We start from the raw sequence: 19321 nt of genomic DNA, 5'->3' as shown, positions 1-19321 counted from the left end.
GGTGAACCCAACGGCAGAGGAAGACCTTTCTCTGTCTCTCTCTCTCACTGTCCACTCTGCCTGTCAAAAATAAATAAATAAATAAAAGAAATAAATTTTCTTTTGTATTTATTTTCATCTACTTAAAAGGCAGAGAGAGAGAGAGAGAGAGAGAGAGAGAGAATGTATGAGAATGAGAGAATCTTCCATCCATTGGTTTACTCCCCAAAGGCCGTTTTGGTCCTAGCACTTCAGCCATCATCTGCTGCCTCCCAGGAAGCTCAATGGGAATGGCACTCCAGTAGAGGATCTCAACTGATGACTTACACCTACCGCAGAAATAAATTTGAAACAAAATGCTCTGTACTTAGGGAATTATAGAAAAAAGATATAAATTTGATAGAGAATACTCAGATAAGCAGAGGCTTTGGTTTAATATGATTCTTTCTGAAATGTTTTTGGACTTTGTTGTGAAATACATAGAATATAAAGCAGAGGGGCCGGTGCTGTGGCCTGCAGTGCCAGTATCCCATATGGGCGCTGGTTCCAGTCCCAGCTGCTCCTCTTCCAATCCAGCTCTCTGCTGTGGCCTGGGAAAGCAGTAGAAGATGGCCCAACTCCTTGGGCCCCTGCACCCACGTGGGAGACCCGGAAGAAGTTCCAGGCTCCTGGCTTCGGATGGCGCAGCTCCGGCCGTTGCGGCCATTTGGGGAGTGAACCATCAATTGGAAGACCTTCTCTCTCCCTCTCTCCCGCTCTCCTCTCTCTCTCTGTAACTCTTTCAAATAAAATAAATAAATCTTTTTTTTTAAAATAATATAAAGCAGAAAGGTTGAGACATATGGAGGTTCTTCAGAGCAAGAAATTTCACAAAGACTTTTCATCAGACATTCCTCCCATATTATCAAAAATGTCATCAGCCAGCTGTTTGCCAGTTTCTTGACATGTTACAGCAGGGGATGGGGCTCAATCTCTCTGTGTCGCCACAGGGTAGACATTGGTTACGTGAGTAAAGCAGGCCTTTCTGGGGCCCTGCCCCCCCACGTCACAGAGTAATGAGAGTCACCTCGGGCTGCCTTAGCCTTTCTGACAGCGTCTGTTCCAGCACAGGTTTTGTACTTGCGGTTGTACATTTCTTGCTGAGGCAGATAGAAGCTGGACATTTCCCCACTTTCTTTTCCAAATGTGCTTGGTTCTTTTAAAAATAGTATCACATTCCTTCCTACTGCTTTTATTTTTAAAAATTAAAAAAAAATTTATTTGAAAGGCAGAGTGACAGGCAGGAAGAAACAGAGGGCTAGGGATGGGGGACAGGGAGAAAGGAAAAGAGAAAAATCTTTCAACCCTCGTTCACTTCAATAGCCAGCGCTGGGATAGGCCAAAGCTAGAACCAGGAGCTCCATTCAGGTCTCCCACTTAGGTGACCAGAACCGACGTATATGGGCCACTATCTGCTCCCTCCCAGGCACAGTGGCAGAGCGCTGCATAGGAAGCAGAATAGCTAGGACTTGAACTAGCGCTCTGATATGAAATGCTGATGTCACAAAGGGAAGCTTAACCCACTGCACCACAATGCCAGCCCTATTTAAAATATAATTTAAAACTAATGTGTTACAACCTCTCCTGATAATTCTGGTCGCTCAAGTTTGTATTTATTGTTCTGCTGACTCGTGATCTGGTGCCATGTTTCTGTGGTTGTTTTGTGAATTAGGGTTGCATGCTCTGGTTGTCTGTGGGAATCCTGTGTGGCACGAGATGAAGATGTATCTTTTTTCTTTTGATTTATTTATTTTATTAGAAAGGCAGAGTTAGAGAGATGGAGATAGAGAGATTTTCCTTCTGCTGGTTCACTCTCCAAATGGCCACAACAATCCAGGGCTGGGCCAGGTAGAAGCCAGGAGCCAAGAGCTGCATCTGGGTCTCTCACATAGGTGGTAGGGGTCCAGATACTTGGGCCATCTTCCACTGGTTTCCCAGGCGCATTAGTAGGGAGCTGGATCAGATGTGGAACAGCCAGAACTTGAACTAGCGCTGGCATGGGATGCTGGCATTGCAGGTGGTGGCTTAAACTGCTGTACCACAAGCCTGGCCCTGAGGATGTATCTTTACCAAGAGGCTTCTTATTTCCTTCAGGCAGAACCTTAGCAGAGGCCAGCGCCGGGGCTCACTAGGCTAATCCTCCGCCTGCGGCGTCGGCAGACCGGGTTCTAGTCCTGCCCGGTTGGGTGCTGGATTCTGTCCCGGTTGCTCCTCTTCCACTCCAGCTCTCTGCTGTGGCCCAGAAGTGCAGTGGAGGATGGCCCAAGTGCTTGGGCCCTGCACCTGCATGGGAGACCAAGAGGAAGCACCTGGCTCCTGGCTTCAGATCGGTGCAGCGCACCGGCCGTGGCGGCCATTTGGGGGTGAACCAACGGAAGGAAGACCTTTCTCTCTGTCTCTCTCACTGTCTAACACTGCCTGTCAAAAAATTAAAAAAAAAAAAAAAGAAAAACCTTAGCAGAGACACCTGGGAACTCATTTTAATGTGAATTTCTTTGCTAACAGTTTACTTGTCCTTGTCAATAGTGTTGATCGGTATCTCATACTCACATCTGGTCAGGCCTGGTATTATTTTACAGGAGAGGTTGTTTTTTGCTCATCCATAGCTCTCCGTGAAATAGAAAAATCTCATTATTGCCTCCCTCTGTGGGTGGATTTTTTTTGCCATTCCATTTGTTTTCAAAGTGTATGGTCGTCTAGGGTCCTGGCTCAACATAAGCATCTCTGTTCCATTGCCCTAACCTTTGGCCACCCTGTGTGTCATTTCCACACAAGACCCTTTGTTACTGAGTCTGAACTTGAGTGTCTGTTTTTAAGATTTCTATTTATTTTGGGTCTTTAGGGTTTTCAAACTAAAATTTGGTTCTGCATTGAAATCTTTGTTGGTTATATTATGTAGCATTTGCAGGTGCTTGGTGGTAGGAGTATTTCAGGATAGTATACTTTTAGAAAACAAAAAGGAAGCATTCAAAAAGACTCTGGTCTTTTTAAGACTTTTTTAAGACTTTTTTTTTTTTAAGACTTACTTATCTGAAATGCATAGCTACAGGGAGAGAGGTGATACATGCACACACATACACACATACACACACAGAGAGGGGGAGAGAGAGAGAGAGAGAGAGAAACTTCCATCCACTAGTTCATTCCCCAACTCTCCCAAATGGCTGCAATAGCCAGGGCTGGGCTAGGCCAAAGCCAGGAGCCAGGAACTCCATCTGGGTCTCCCACATGGGTGCAGAGGCCCAAGCACTTGGGCCATCCTCTTCTGCTTTCCCAGGTGCGTTAGCAGGGAGCAGGATTAGAATTGGAACAGCCAGGAATCAAACTAGCACCCATTTGGGATGCCAGCACTACAGGCAGCACTTCAACCTGCTGAGCCTCAGTGCTGGCCCCTCTTTGGTTATCTTAATGGCACTGGTCTCCCTCAGTTGTTGACTAGCATTATTATCGTTACGGTTCAAATTTTAAGATTAATATTCCATTCTCATCTAGACTAGTGGTTCACAAATTTGAATGCAGTGGAATCAGATGATTGTGTTCCAACTCTGGAGATCTTAATTCAGTAAGTCTGGAGTTAGTCCTGATTGTTTGCATTGTTCTCAGGTGCTCCTGGCGTTCTGGGGACACACTTTGGAAATCAGTCATGGCAATCCTATTATTCCCCCTGAAGAATAATTTCAGAATGGGAATGTGATCTAAATTTGCTGGAAGAGATGTAAGAGTAAGCCTACTGGAGGCTTCCAGGAATGATTGCCCCAATCTGAGGAAAAGGAAAAACGGCTTCTATTTTTCTTGTGGATGTTGTTATGTCAGAACATGTTGCATAGCCTGCCACAGGCTTCTTGCCTTCATCCTGAGAATGAAACCGGTCTAGTGAGAAGGCACAGCCAAGAGAATCTCATGGTCCCAGAGCTGGAATCCTGATAGCTTCTCTTTAGCCAGGACTACTGTACCCCTGTTATTATGTGAGGGAATATATAAGCAGAAAACCATTTTTAAAGGTAAACACAATTTGAATCGAGATATCCTGGACCTTTGCAATCTCTGGTGTCCTCAGTGGTGCAGTCATCGTATTGATATGTTGAGTTTTATTCCCTTTCACGCTCAGTGATAGGGTGCCAGAGTACAGGTATTTGGAGTTCATTTCAAATTATGCAATCATTTCTTTTTTTTGAACTAGGCATTTTTGGTGACACTTTCTTCTGCACTTCCCCTTCCCCTTCAGAGCTTACCCAGTCCTCTGGGAATGTGCTATAACAATTCAAAATTGAGAATCCCTCGAACGGAAGCAACTGCTTCAAGCTTGCATCTCATTTGCACATGTGGGACTGCGGGGTCTGTTTCAGGCTGAAGGCATGATGACAGTTTTATTGGATGTCTTCTTTCTCATAATATGTTTCTATACCTTGCCATTTCCTGGCAACCATAGTTACTTAATTTGTCTTCCTTCAGACTTGATTCCAATTTTTAGAATTTACCAATCAACTCAACATTGATTCTACCAGAATTTCAAATGTAGCCTTTTTGTGTTGTATTTTTGCTGGAAAGAATTGCAGCAGGAATCAAGGTTGGGTGATGCAAATGTCTGAATCCTGAATCGTAACCAGGATTGCAAAGAAAATAAGGAGAGGTCTCCAGGGAGTTGAGCCAGCTCAGCACCTCCACATGGAGTCTAAGAAAGGGAACAGTGATTTTTCCCCCCCTTCCTCTTTCTAATCTCAGTTTGGACAGCTTCTTTATTCAAAGCATCAAGGACTGCTGACAGCTGAATGAAAAGGGTGGAGGCTCATGGGATTGCTAATGAGATACAAAGCCACCTTGGAATCAAAATAAATTTCTGTCTGTTGGCTCTTCTGGCCATGGGGAAACGAGTTAAGAGCCTCTAGCCAATTTCTGTTGACAGGCATCCTTATCATGGTTAACAGTGCAATACACACTGTGGCTTCCTTCTGAGAAGGAGGGACAAGGGCTTCCAGATGTGTGATGTCCTCTCAGCAGACCCCTGAGCTGGGATGAGCAGAATGACACTGATGTGGCAGAAAGCACTAACTGGCAGGAAAAATAAGATTTTTAATGATTATAGCTAACATATTGCATCTTTCATAAAGTTAACAATTTCAGGCCATAAAATCAGATGTTAAAATGAAGGATTTTTATAAAAGATTTATTTTTATTTTTTATTTATTTGAAAGGTACAATTAGAGAGAAAGAGAGAGAGAGAGAGATTGATCTTCTATCAGCTGGTTCACTCCCCAAGGGGCCACACAGCTAGGACTAGGTCATGCCAAAGCCAGGAGCTTCCTCCAGATCTCCTATGTGGGTGCACAGGCCCAAGGACTTGGGGCATCTTCTACTGCTTTCCCAGGCACATAAACAGGGAGATGAACCAAAGTGGAGCAGCCAGGACCCAAACTGGCACCCATATGGGATGCTGGCATTGCAGATGGCAGCTTAACCTGTTATGCTATAATGCTTGCCCCCAGATCTTATTTTTTAAGTTGACTGCAAGCATTTGAACAAGGAGGGTGGTTTTTGGAGGCTATGCTGCAACAGGTTCCTCAGCTAAGTGCACATCCTGTGATGCTTCCCGACTCATTCCTGAGCAGTGAAGCTGTATTGAAACAACTATCAACTGCTCCATCTCCATGCTTCTTAGAGCTCTTGGAATTGAAATATGCATATTTCAGGAGGATAAAAATTTCCATGTGAGGTCTGAGTTAATGAGGACCTGTGATGAAAACTGGGGTTATGAGGAACAAGAATATATATTAGTATCTCAAGAGGAAGTAGCTGATACATACAAGGGTAATTCAAAAATCTCTGGAAAGTAGAATTAAAATATGCATTCATTTTGGTGCAAAAAATGAAATCTGTTGCAAATTTAGTCATCTTCAGAGTTTAATGAAACTGATTTTTTAAGAAGTTGGGCAGTTTATAGGGAAAGTAAGGTCTGGGTGAGATCTACATTCATGTATCTGACCTGGAAAGAACATCGGGCAATTACCATTATACATGAGAGAATGAATAAATGAATGAATGAATGATGTTGAGAAGTAGTTTGTGGAGCAGGCCTCTAACAGGAGCTAGAACTTTGGTCAACATCAAAGGATGTTCCCCGGCCAGAGGAGGCTTCAGGGAGGGAAAGGGATGAATACTCCAACCTTTCTCTCATCGTTTCCTGATATTGGACAGTGATCTGGCCGTTAGGGTCCTTTATGAACCCAGTGAGAAGCTGGAGGGCAAAAGAGGCTATTCAAGGAGTCCATATAGGCAGTAGTCTATAGAGCATTTTTGACACCCAGAGCAGATCATTTTTAATACCTTTCTTGTTGAAAAATTATTTTCAATAATAATCATATAAATATGATGGTCCCAAACTTTTGGTGGCTCAACTTAATGATGTTTCAGCCTTTCAGTGATGTGAGAGTGGTATGCATTCTGTGGGAACCATATTTGAATTTTGATCTTTTTCTATCTAATGATATTTGTAACAGTTCTTCCGTGTGGTGCAGGGCAGTGGCAGGCAGCTCCCTGTCAGCCATGTGATCGAGAAGGTAAATAACTGATGCTGTATGGTGTACTGCATCTCAGTGCTGTGGTATTTAGTTAAATACATTTTCCACTTAGTGATATTTTCCAATTACAATGCATTTATTGGAACATAACACTATCGTGAGTTGGAAAACATCTAAACTTGGTCATAATCATTATTTTCTTGATCCATCCTTTTTTTTTTTTTTTTTTTTTTTTGACAGGCAGAGTGGATAGTGAGAGAGAGAGAGACAGAGAGAAAGGTCTTCCTTTGCCGTTGGTTCACCTTCCAATGGCCGCCACAGCTGGTGCTCTGTGGCCGGTGCACCGCGCTGATCCAAAGGCAGGAGCCAGATGCTTCTCCTGGTCTCCTATGGGGTGCAGGGCTCAAGCACTTGGGCCATCCTCCACTGCCTTCCCGGGCCACAGCAGAGAGCTGGCCTGGAAGAGGGGCGACCAGGACAGAATCTGGCACCCCGACCGGGACTAGAACCCAGTGTTTCGGCGCCACAAGGCGGAGGATTAGCCTAGTTGAGCAGGGGCACCGGCCCCATCCTTAAGTTTTGCAACAAATATAGTTAATTTAAAAACACTAAATTACAATGTTAGACATTTTCAAACATAGTAAAATATTTCATGTATAATCAAAATTTGCTTTTACCAAACAACAGTATTATCCTATGCAGCTCACACTGTTTAACTGTTTTAAATCTAAAACATGAGTTAAACAGTTCAAGTGGCCACCTAGAATGACAGAATTGATGGAATCCATGTGTTGGCTCTTCCTCGTGACACTCGCCTTCTGATCTGTGTTAAAGACTGTGGAGCGCTGTGGGGGCTGGAGACAGGAGCTGGCCCTGCAGCCTGCACCTGTGATTCTGAGTCCTTGGAACTTATCCTTGAAAGGGCCACTTGTGGCTGACCTCTGTGTGTCAGGGCTGATCGTGCACCTGAAGCTCTCTTAATTAACTTCCAGGTAGAATACAATAGATTACAACATGTACTAAAAGTAAATTTGAGAGAGAGGAAAAAATACTAATTTGAGGCCTACCTATAAATTATTAAACCTGCAGTACTTCTTTAGAATTTTAGCTATGGTGTTAATAAAAGGCAGTTTGAAATGGCCAGGGGAAGCAGCAGAGCATGGCCCAAGTGTTTATGTTCCTGCACCCATGTGGGAGACCTGGATTAAGCTCCTGGCTCCAACCTGACCCAGTCCTGGCTGTTGTGGCCATTTGAGGAGTGAGCATTGGATGGAAGATCTTTCTCTGTCTTTCTCCCTCTACCTCTCTCTGTGACTCTATATTTTAAATAAATAAATCTTTAAAAATAATTAAAAAATAAAAAGCAGGTTGATTTTTGATCAATTTATTACTGCTTTACAATTTCTGCACAAACAAGCCATTGCCTCATAGGGCAGGGTAGAGGTTAGATCTGGAGGGACAACAGGAAGGCATCTTTGCCTGGGATGTAAAGTTCAGAACTGAGAACTTTGCAAGTTACTCCTTGTCCATCTGCGTAAGATGGCCAAGCCCATTAGCTTCTTATCCTTGCTGATCTTCTGATAGCCTTGTACTTTAGGTGAGTGCTTACGACAAAATGAAGGACGGACTTGAAATTCCAGATAACAAACGAAAACCATACAGGTTCTCTTCTTGCTGTGAGACCGTTCCCAGGAGTGTACAGCACACGCCATCCTGGGATTCTTTTGCACCATCCTCTGTTCATAATACTCCTTCCTTGGGTGCCCCCCATCTGCACCCCAGCCCCGGCCTTTTTTTGGTGCCTCCCTCCTCTTGACACTTCTACTTGTCACCAGGAGGTGCTAGTACCTTTTGCCCTCTTGGTTTTCTTCTCTCCTCCCCCTTCTTGGCTACCTCTGTTTCCTTCTTTCATCACTGAACCAGACATGAATTTGTTCTGGGAACTTTTGTAATCTATGGAAAAGGTTGTTAAAAGGCTTCATGTCAGACGTTCAGTTGCTTGGTAACTCAAATAACCTCCTGCCAAGTTTATGTTCAGAGACTTAGACAAACTGCTCAGTCCCCACTGTTCTCAGGCCTGGGCAGCGTCAGCTCTCCAGCTCAGCTATGTCTGAGGAGATCCCCACAGGGGCACAGAAAGGAGCCCCAGGCCCCGCAGAACAGTGAAGATGAGGGCCAGGCCTAGAGAGGTAGCTGGGGAGGCTGACCTGAACAGAGGTACAGGCATGTTTGCAGGGCTCCTGAAGCTGATAATCACGGAATGTCTGTAAGGTGGTTTGAGGTTGTCTGTATCTCTGCTTCCTCTTTTGTTCCTTTTTCTGCTCTTTCATTCTCATTTTGGTTCTTAGTAGTTTTCTGGGAACCCACAGTTTTAGACTTAAGGGCTCTCTAGTAAATGGTATGAAGTGACCTCAGAGCAAAGGCCTAGAACTCATTTCTTGTTGCCAACATCCGCAAACACACAATCTCCAAGGATTCTGCCTTAGGAGAAACCAACCTGGAGGAAGCATGGTTTCCATAGTGGTAGATAGGATGCATTTGGGTAAAGCATTTGGTTTTACCGCTTGTTCAGAGTGAAGGCACAGAAACACCCCCAAGGTCTTGCAATGAATTCTTTGCTGGACTGCAAATGGGATTTACGGTTGAATAATGTGTAGAAATGAGCCAAGAAGATTAGCTTGTTTCTGATGTTGTCAGAATCCTTGATTAAATGCACAAATCACTGACATTTTAACTCTCCAAAACTCTACCATAGAGCAAGCAGAAATGTTTCTCTAAAGATAGAGGATGTCATAGTCTGAGTAAAAATTACTATTTGGCACACAAAAGCTAAGGATGGGAAGTGGGTGGAAGAGCAGAATCTTCTCCAAGACTGACTGGCTGGGAGCCAGGATTATGCAAGTGGAAATGAACAGGGAAGGAGGGAAAAGAACAAAAGTCTACTGAGGGATACAATAAAATTTTAATCAGTCTTCACATATTGCCATATCTTATAAATGTGGTCATTGTATCATTTGCAAATTAAACTTTGAAGTGATCTACTCAAATTGGGCTAGAAACTTAAAAATGATTAAAGAAAAGAATAGGTCTGAAATTAGCAACTATATTTATACCAAAAAGTTTTCAGTGTTCAGAGTAGTTGGCAGCATAGTTTGGTGGTGCCTTTATCTACTGGGACTGTGCTCAATTTTCTGTGGCTCGATGAGGACCCTCTCTAAAACTAAGGACGAGAACTTGGGCATCTGCTGTGTAGTTTTTCGTAACACTAGTAAATTGAGTGTGACTTGACCTCAGCTTGTTACTGTAAGTAGGCTATTAGTTAAACTTTGCTCTAGTTAAAAACATCTCCAAATAGGTACATGTAGGGGAAAGAGAGATCTCTGTACATTTACTGTCACAGTGTTGGTGTAGGAAAGAGGACCTCGGCTTGGTGGGGAGATTGTAGAAGGGTAGGGACTCTCACATCCGCAGAGAGTCGTGGTGAAAGGGCTACATATGTGGAATGCTTAGTTGATACAGCCAGCCAAGAATTAATTCACGTGCTCCGTCTTTTCCAAAGATGCCCTTCCCTTTTGTAAGTGTTAACTGCTAAGGTGACTGGCGTGTGTTGGAAGGGAGTATGGTGCATGTAGGAAGACTTTTGGTATCAGGGATGCTCTGTCAGATGCCTCAAGGAAGTTTGCTGTGTTTCCTCATTTCGTGGTGTTGCCGAGGCTTATGAATATTTGAGGAGTGGCCTGCAAAACTACATGAGTGAAAATGGAGCATAGATAGAATTCTTGAACTAAAACTGAAAATTAGAAAAACCATGTTTTTCTTTAAAGGCTAGACCAATGAATAGAAGTTATAAAAGCAGGTTTGGGCTGGTTTTTTAGATGATTCACACCTGAACCATGTTTAAAAAAATGGTAGCCCTTTATCCCTGTACTTGCGGGAATATTGCAGTAGTGATTCCTTCCTTAGGTGTGAGATTGACACATGGCGTCTGAGGTTCCTTTCTACTCTGAAATTGGGTGGTTCCCATAAAAGAGAATTTCCTGACATGCAAAATGTGCTTCACATATTGATATAGTCTAATACCAAGAATTTTCTTCCCCCTCTAATTTGAAACTGGCATTAAAACTAGTGAATAGATCGGGGCGCCGGATTCTGTCCCAGTTGCCACTCTTCCAGGCCAGCTCTCTGCTGTGGCCAGGGAGTGCAGTGGAGGATGGCCCAGGTGCTTGGGCCCTGCACCCCATGGGAGACCAGGAAAAGCACCTGGCTCCTGGCTCCTGCCATCGGATCAGCGCGGTGCGCCGGCCGCAGCGCGCTGGCCGCGGCGGCCATTGGAGGGTGAACCAACGGCAAAGGAAGACCTTTCTCTCTGTCTCTCTCTCTCACTGTCCACTCTGCCTGTCAAAAAAAAAAAAAAAACAAAAAAACAAAAAAACAAAAACTAGTGAATAGTTGAAAGGTAATAAAACTCCACATGTGTGAACTCATGTCAGATATTCATTTGTTAAGGACTAGAACCTCAGAGGCATCTCAGGAGGGTCTTCTTGGCTTACTCACTTCCCTTAATCATATATGTTGAGATTTTAAAGGACTGGTATTGTTATGAAGACAACAATTGTTTCTTAAAGACAAAGAGTAAACTATTTAGAATTTTATAGAGCGAAGTAAACCCCAATTTATTTCCTATAGATTGGTTTAACAGTTTTTTAACTTTTCAATTCCTTTTCTACAAATTGAACTTTTTTTAAAGATTTATTTATTTTCATTTTAAAGGGAGAGAGGGAGGGAGGGGGAGAGGAAGAGAGAGGGAAGCGGGGGGGGGGAGGAGGAGAGAGATGGGGAAGGAGGGAGGGAGAGAGACAGAGAGACAGAGAATGAACCAGAGATCTTCTATACTCCCATTCATTCTCCAAATCATGCCACAGCTGGAGCTGGGCCAGGCTGAACATGGAATTCCAGAACACAATCTGCATCTTCTGTGTGTGTATGGCAGGGACCCAAGTTCTTGAGCCATCATTTGCTACTGCCCAGTGTACATATTAGCAGGAAGCTGTAATGGAAAGTGGAACTGAGACTTGAACCCAGGCACTCTGATATGCCATGTTGGCATTTCAAGCAGCATCATAACTGCTGTACCAATGCCTGCCTCTAATTCTTTTTAGGTACTTTTAACTTTAAATGATGTTTTTTTAGAGAGATTTTTAAAAGTTTATATTTTTGAAAAAATAAAATCTTATTTGAGAACTGGACCTATTATGCTTCTTAAGTGATTAATTAAAGCATAAATTATAAGTGAACCTATAACTGACCCAGACATAACTACATTTAGTATTAGTTAATATCTGAGCAGCTAATGTGAAACTCTTGAGTATGGGGAAGGGGCTTGTCATCATGAGCCACAGTATAAAGCAATTGTTCTTGGGGCTGGCGCTGTGGCGTAGTGGGTGAGGCTGCTGCCTGCAGTGCCGGCATCCTATGTTGGCTCTGATTCGAGTCCCAGCTGCTCCACTTCCTATCCAGCTCTCTGCTGGGGCCTGGGAAAGCAGTGGAAGATGGCCCAAGCACTTGGACCCCTGCACCCGCGTGGGAGACCCAGAAAAAGCTCCTGGCTTCAGATTGGCGCAGCTCCAGCTGTTGCGGCCAGTTGGGGAGTGAACCAGCAGATGGAAGACCTCTCTCTCTCTCTCTCTGCCTCTCCTCTCTCTGTTTAACTCTGACTTTCAAATAAATAAATAAATCTTTAAAGAAAAATAAAGCAGTTGTTCTCACCCAAGAGTGATTTTGCCCTCGGGAGATTCTTGGCAATATCTAGAGACATTTCTGGTGTCATGAATGCAGAGGTGGGGAGAGGTGGGTAGAGACCACAGATGCTGCTAAACATTCTACAGTGTGTTGGACAGAGCCCCACAACAAAGAATTATCTAGCCCCCAAAGGCAATAGTGTCAAGGTTGAGGAATTCTTCTATAGGGTGTTTTTTTTGATAGAATATTCTTCCCTTTCGGTATCTTTAGGTTTTCCTTTAAATCTGATCCGATTCCAGCCTGCTGACTAGAAAGTTAAGGCCACAATAATAGCATTCTGGGAGCTGAGTGTAGAAAGAAGATGGGTTCTAAACATTAAAGCATATATTGGCCTAAATCCCAAGTTTAGGGTTAGGTACCCCTACCTCCAACTGTGTTTGGTATCCTCTAGTCAAGAGCAGCTCCGTTTCATTCTCTCCAGAGAGAGCAAGACTCCCAATAGATAGATATGGATTCTGGCAGCTGCTAAAATTGGCTTCCAGGCAATTTTCCTATATTGGGGCCCACATTCATCCCACTTCAAGGGAACAGATATCATCAGTTCTGGATATTTGGGGACCCCACCCGAAAGTTGGGTTAACTCATTTTCCTCACTGCCAGTTTAGAGTTTAGCTTTCTCAGATCTGCTGAGTCAGTTACTTCTTTATTTTCTTGTTTCCAAAGTTTTCTTGATATTATTGCCTCTTTTACACTCTCTCTCTTTCTCTTCATAAAAATGACTCATTTATTTATTTGAAAGTCAGAATTATATAGAGAGAGGGAGATACAGAGCACCACTCAGGTGGCCTCAATGGCCAAGGCTGCGTTAGATTGAAGCCAGGAGCTTCATCTGGGTCTCTCACGTGGGTGGCAGGGACCCAAACACTTGGGCCATCCTCCACTGCTTTTTCCAGACTATTAACAGGAAGCTGGATGAGAAGTAGAGTAGCTGGCATAGGAACTGGCGCTCATATGGGACGCCTTTGTCCCAGGTAGTAGCTTTATCTGCTATGCCATGATGCTGGCTCCTCTCTTGTTTGTTTTGTTTGTTTGTTTAGAAAGGAAGAGAAACAGAGAGAACACACACACCCCTTCTATCTGCTGTTGAATGCTCCCAAATGTCTGTAATAGCCAGAGCTGGAGACAGGAATCCAGTCTTTCACATACTTGGCAGGGACCCAGGTACTCAAACTCTCATCTGCTACCTCCCAGGGTGTACATTAGCAGGAAGCTGGATGGAAAGCACAGTGGGGGCCCAAACTGAGGCACGCTGATACTGGGTGCAGGGGTCCCAAGTGGAGTCATGACTGCTTGCCAACTACTCGCCCTTTTCTTTGCTTTTTAAAAAAATTCCTTTAGTGATAGATTTGTGGGTTTTGAGAGGGAGAAGGTAATGAGATCATCTGATCTTTGTCTTTCTTTACTAGAAGTATAAAATATGTTTTCTGTAACATGAGCTGCTCCATTTGCCTGCTTATACCAGGAAGAAATTTTTTTCTCTTCCAAATACATGAAGTATGAAGGATTTATTTTTTAAGATTTATTTTATTTATTTGAAAGGCAGAATTAGAGAGAGAGAGAGAGAGAGAGAGAGAGAGATCATCCACCTGCCGGTTCAATCCCCAAATGGCTAGACTGGGACAGGATGGAAACCAGGAGCCAGGAGCTTCATCTGGATCTTCCACGGCCCTCTCACGCATAAGAGTTGGGAGCCAGATAGGAAGTAGGACAGCTGGAACTCAAACTGGCACCCATATGGGTTGTCAGCATTGCAGGTGGTGGCTTAACCCACAATATCACAACACAGTGCTCAGGATTTATTGAGTATCTTGGTTTTTATGAAACAGGGTCCAGGTTTGAATGCTGCCTCAAAACTTATAGCTGTTACTAAGAACAAAAATCAAAAAACCCACAAATAAACAAAAACATTTTCCAGTAATTTAAACAAAATATTCTCCAATACTTTTAGCCTCTCTAAATTGTTTTAACTATTTCATACCCATTTACTTAATATGTAGTATTGTTGTGTCCAGTTTGAGACCCTCCCCAAAACAACTCACAAAAGGCAGGCTGGATGCAACAGCAAGAGAATTTATTACCAGCTAGCTGGGGCTCTTACCGGCACCTACGACGTAGCGCAGTGCTGGGTGAGAAGCCCTGTCCCTCCCCCTCCCAGCATCTTTATGCACTCGAGTAAATAAGTACATACCGTCGTTACACATGTAGGCGAGTTCCTTATTCCTTATATGGCAATTACCTAAATTTATGCATTTTATTGGTGCATTTGAGCAACTTAGGGGCTAGGCATCATACAGGAAGGTGGAAGAATCTAAATTCCAGGAATAGTTTCATTCCCGTACCCTTAGGCCTGTCTTTTCTGGCTTAAAATAAAGCCTGTCATGGAGAAACGGCAGTTCTTGCGACTGGCCCTATATTTTATATCATTTAATCTTAACATACTACATATTATTAAGTCTTAATTTCAAATGTATTTAATCTAAACTAACTTACGGTTTGAATTACTTTCTCATAACTGAACTGTACAGTATACTGCTGATTACCAGCATATTCACATAAAGGCTTTGTTGGCTTTTTATTTCTTTACTAGTTGAGTTACTTACGTATTCTCTTATTTACTCAATGACTCTTCACATACTCAGTATGTGCTTATCATAGGCTTGCTATGTCAGACACAAAGTTGTGTCATACACTCCTTGCTTTAAAGGTCTTAATGTGTTTTGGAAGTAAATTATCTATGTTTCCATTAATGTGACATACTTCATAGTCTTTGAACATGTTGGAACAACACTACTCTTCTTTTATAACGTCAACTCTAAAGGCATCTTTGGGTAAGGCTGTGTCTGCGTAAAATAAGAAGTTATAAATATGGAGGACTCCACTTTTATTATATGGTGAAGCCAAAGAAAAGTTACTCCTCACTTTCCTTCATAGCTCCATTGAGTCATTAGGGAGTGAAGCTAAAAGTGAATTGCTGATAAACCAAAGGAGCTTCCAATAGCTATAACTTTCCACCCAGAAACTATCTCCCTAAAATGAATTAACATATGCTAAGGTATCCGTGTACATAATTGTTCTTCAGTGACACATGCCATAAATTATGGTATCAGCAACCTGCCGTGGTCTAATCCTATACTCATATTTCTTAACAAATGTCTTTAGTTAACGAAAAAAGATGGTAACGTGGGGTTGAATTATCTTTTCATTAAAATCAAATTGTGGGGGGCAGTGCTATGGCATAGCAGGTAAAGCCATCACCTGCAGTGCGGTACCATATGGGCACCGTTTCAGGTCCTGGCTGCTCCACTTCCAATCAAGCTCTCTGCTTTGGCCTGGAAAGCAGTGGAAGATGGCCCAAGCCCTTGGGCCCCTGTACCCACATGGGAAACCTGGAAGAAGCTCCTGGCTTCGGATCCGTGCAGCTCTGGCTGTTGCAGCCATCTGGGGAGTGAACCTGTGAATGGAAGGCATCTCTCTCTCTCTCTCTCTCTCTCTGCCTCTCCTTCTTTCTCTGTGTAACTCTGACTTTCAAATAAATAAATCTTTAAAAAAATCAAATCATGGGAGCTGGCGCTATGGCATAGCAGGTAAAGCCGCCGCCTGTAGTGCTGGCATCCCATATGGGATCCATCACTCTGCTATGGCCTGGAAAAGCAGTAGAAGGTGGCCCAACTGCTTAGGACTCTGCACCTGCATGGGAGAGCCAGAAGAAGCTCCTGGCTTTGGATTGGCCCAGCTCTGGCCATTTTGGCCATTTGGGGAGTGAACCAATGCGGGGAAGACCTCTCTCTCTGCTTCTCTGTAACTCTGCCTTTCAAATAAATAAATGACTCTTTAAAAAAATTGTGTCAACTTGACTTGTATTAATTTAGCTGATAATTTTTGATGCATAAGTATTTTGATTATATCCATAATGTTTTCATTGCCCATCTGCATCTCCCACATGGGTGCAGGGACCCAAGCACTTGGGCTAACCTCCACTGCTTTCCCAGGCCACACCAGAGAGCTGGATGGGAAGAGGAGCAGCCGGGACACGAACCAGCTACCCATGTGAGATGCTGACACTGCAGGTGGAGGCTTAGCCTATTATGCCACAGCATTGGCCCCTGTTTCACATTATATTAAAAAACAAAATCAAACTTTTACCTGATAGACTCTGGCTGAATTAAACTAAGTCCCAAATGTTCTTGTTTTAAAAGCCAAGTCTGCTGGAAGTTAATGAAATATTTTAGATTATTCATTTTCCAGCTAAGTGAGGTGTCATTTCCCATTTAGGAAACTCAAAGGACCTTGAATATCCAAATCACTATCGGAATCATACAGAAATATTAAGCATTGTAGGATCAGAGCAAAGAGCACAATGAACAGAGGCTATGGTCAACAGAAATTGGTCTGAGATTCTTTTGTATTGGGCTGCAAATGACTAAGTGAGACCAAAAGTAGCTCTGTCATGTGAGGACTACAATTGTGATGCATTAGTGGAAAAACTATAAATAGATGACTTCTAGGGCATATTGAGGAGGACCAATCATTTCCATGTGTCACAGGGACTATACAAAACTATTGCTAACAAGGAGATGAAACATTAAAATGAAAAGCTTACGGGCAATCAGCTTTCAAGCATCTAAATTATTGTTGAGTGGCAGCTTGCATGTGTTGGATGTTGAGTCTTACCCAATACTTAGCTAAGGAAACTGAGAAGCGGGAAGCTCAGAAATCATGATTGCTCTTGGAAACTGCCGCTCCCTTCCTTCTACACCAGAGCTGAACTTCCGGTAGTGGTAAGTGATAAAATCAAATGGCTGAGGGGTGTTTGCTTTCTAACCTTGGCCTCCTATGGCAGAGGGGAGCAAGTATGATTTAGCCTATTCAGGCATTTAGCATTTTGACTTTATGTTCCTGTGATTTAGAAAGGCCCCTAAATTTTAAGATAAAAACTATTTTTTCTGTCCTTGCTGAACAAAAGAGTTGGCAAAGCATCTGATAAAACTCAGTCTATACCCAGTTTTTTAGGACTGATGAAGGAGCTGCAGTTCTTTTCAGAGGCTTTTAAATTATTAGCTATTATTCAGCAGTTCCGATTATTGCTATTTATTTTATTAAGAGAATAAATAATTTATTTAGAAAAGGACAAAAATTCACTAAAGGTGAAGTTATGCTGAGCTGGTCCATGCCCCTTGCTTTTATTGTTGGCCAGCATGAACAGAACAAAATATTTATAAGCTTGTGCTACCTACTTTTTACTGGGAGTATGTACTTTATTTTCATTTGAAGATCTATATACATCTTTTATTTGTTACAGGCATTATTTTTAAAAACCCTAACTCATTTTAGAACAAGTCAAATTTATCAGACACACACCTTCAATTTAAATGGTTGACTGGGTAAAATGCCTGATTGTTCCATGAACTTGATGCATTTTAAACAAAATCATGAAATGTATTTGAAATAGATTCTTCCTTGCTGACATTGCTTCTTTTGCAAAGTAACATAGTAGCAGATCTTTATTATTCTTTCTACAGTAAAAAACACTCAGAGGTAGGATCTCTGAGCACATCAGACCTATGGATATAAAGAGCCCTTGCTGTCTCCTGTCAGTATTTTCTGATCTGACAGTAAGTCTTCTAAAGAAAATCTTTTCTGCATGTCTGGGAGGGTAGGTTGACTAGGAAATAATAGTGAATAGGAATAATGCTTTTGAAAATCCTGGTCTTTATGAGAGTTCATCACCCTGTAAAATGCCTTCAGTTTATGAAAGAACAACAGTATGTGTAGTTATTTGATGTGTGCTCATGTTGCAGCATGAACAGCAAAAAACAAATGTAATATTAGTTGAAAGATTTGGCTTAATTCATTGTTTGATATCTCAGTCTGATTCAGTTGTCCTCAAAAAATGAGTTATTCAGTCCACAGTGTGTCTACTCATGGGATAAGTGCTGAAATAAACTCCCCTTCAACTCGATCACTTAGTCATCCTTGGCTTTCATCAGATCAGGTTCACTTCATAGGAAGCAGTTGTTTCTCCAAGGGACTACTGAGCGAAACAAACACAGCCTTATTGCATTGGGTCACAATGAGCATATTTGCATTAAAAAATAAGGTGATTTGGAATGAGGTGGCACAACTGGGAATTCAGTATTTTAAATTCAGCAGCAATCAAGTTGTACCCCTCCCCCCAGCCTTGTGATATTCTTTACCAAAAACAAAGCAATAAAATGTTGAAAAGTACCTTATTTCTTATTCCCATTTGGAAATGCCCAATGTACCTAAGAATATTATTTTCCCTATGCACCCTTCATGTCCACTTCCAGAGTTACAGGGTTATACCAGTTCCAAAATACCTTATGGATTCTGAAGTAAAAATCAAATTGATCCTTTGATCTCTTCCCTACTACCTTAGGATTTAGTTTTCGTTAGCTAGCTAAGTCACTTACCATTTGTTCATCTATTAGTGATTTCTAGTTTTTAAAATATTGTTTCTCCTCCTTCTCTTGAATGTTTATACTTAACAGAAAACCTTTTTTAGTAGTTTCATGGGGTTTTGGTCGACAGCAAAATAAGATTTGTGCATTCAGTTGGCCATTTCTACCCAGAAACTGCCCAGCACTCTTCCAACTCATTTTCAGTAGCAACTTATTTTAGACTACCTGTTAACACCTGGTAAATAAACACTGAATTAGCAAACACTTCCATATCACTATATTAATGTGAGTAAATAACTAATTTAGATTTCGGAATTTTTAAAGATTAACACTTCCTGTGGGGGCTCATTTCCTTTCTACTTTAAGTGCTGTGATCTCAAAAGATAAATAGCCTCTCATCACTTGTTGGCTGAGGATGAGAATATGAGGATATAGAGTGCTCTTTTATCTTCAATATTATCTATTTTTAAAATGATTGGATCCATACATATTTTAATTAAAAATAATTTCAGAATACAAAAAAGCGAAAACATTGTATAAAATTATCCTTAAAAATTTTCCACTTTGAAT

General features: G+C 42.2%; 1 protein-coding gene across 5 annotated transcripts in view; it reads left to right on the top strand.

Annotated features, from left to right (window-relative positions):
• The window catches only part of AKAP6 (A-kinase anchoring protein 6), a 618005-nt gene that overhangs the window by 191324 nt on the left and 407360 nt on the right, over positions 1-19321 (top strand). The window contains exon 1 of one of the 5 annotated variants that reach the window (XM_070053769.1): positions 16604-17110. The exons of the other annotated variants lie outside the window; for them this stretch is intronic. The gene's annotated coding sequence lies outside the window, so the exon portion shown is untranslated. Of the gene's footprint in view, positions 1-16603; positions 17111-19321 lie in introns of those variants that run through there. 5 annotated transcript variants of the gene reach the window in all.

The sequence above is a fragment of the Oryctolagus cuniculus genome, chromosome 12 (assembly GCF_964237555.1).
Source record: "Oryctolagus cuniculus chromosome 12, mOryCun1.1, whole genome shotgun sequence".
Lineage (NCBI taxonomy): Eukaryota > Metazoa > Chordata > Mammalia > Lagomorpha > Leporidae > Oryctolagus > Oryctolagus cuniculus.
This window is presented reverse-complemented; position numbering and strand designations above follow the sequence as displayed.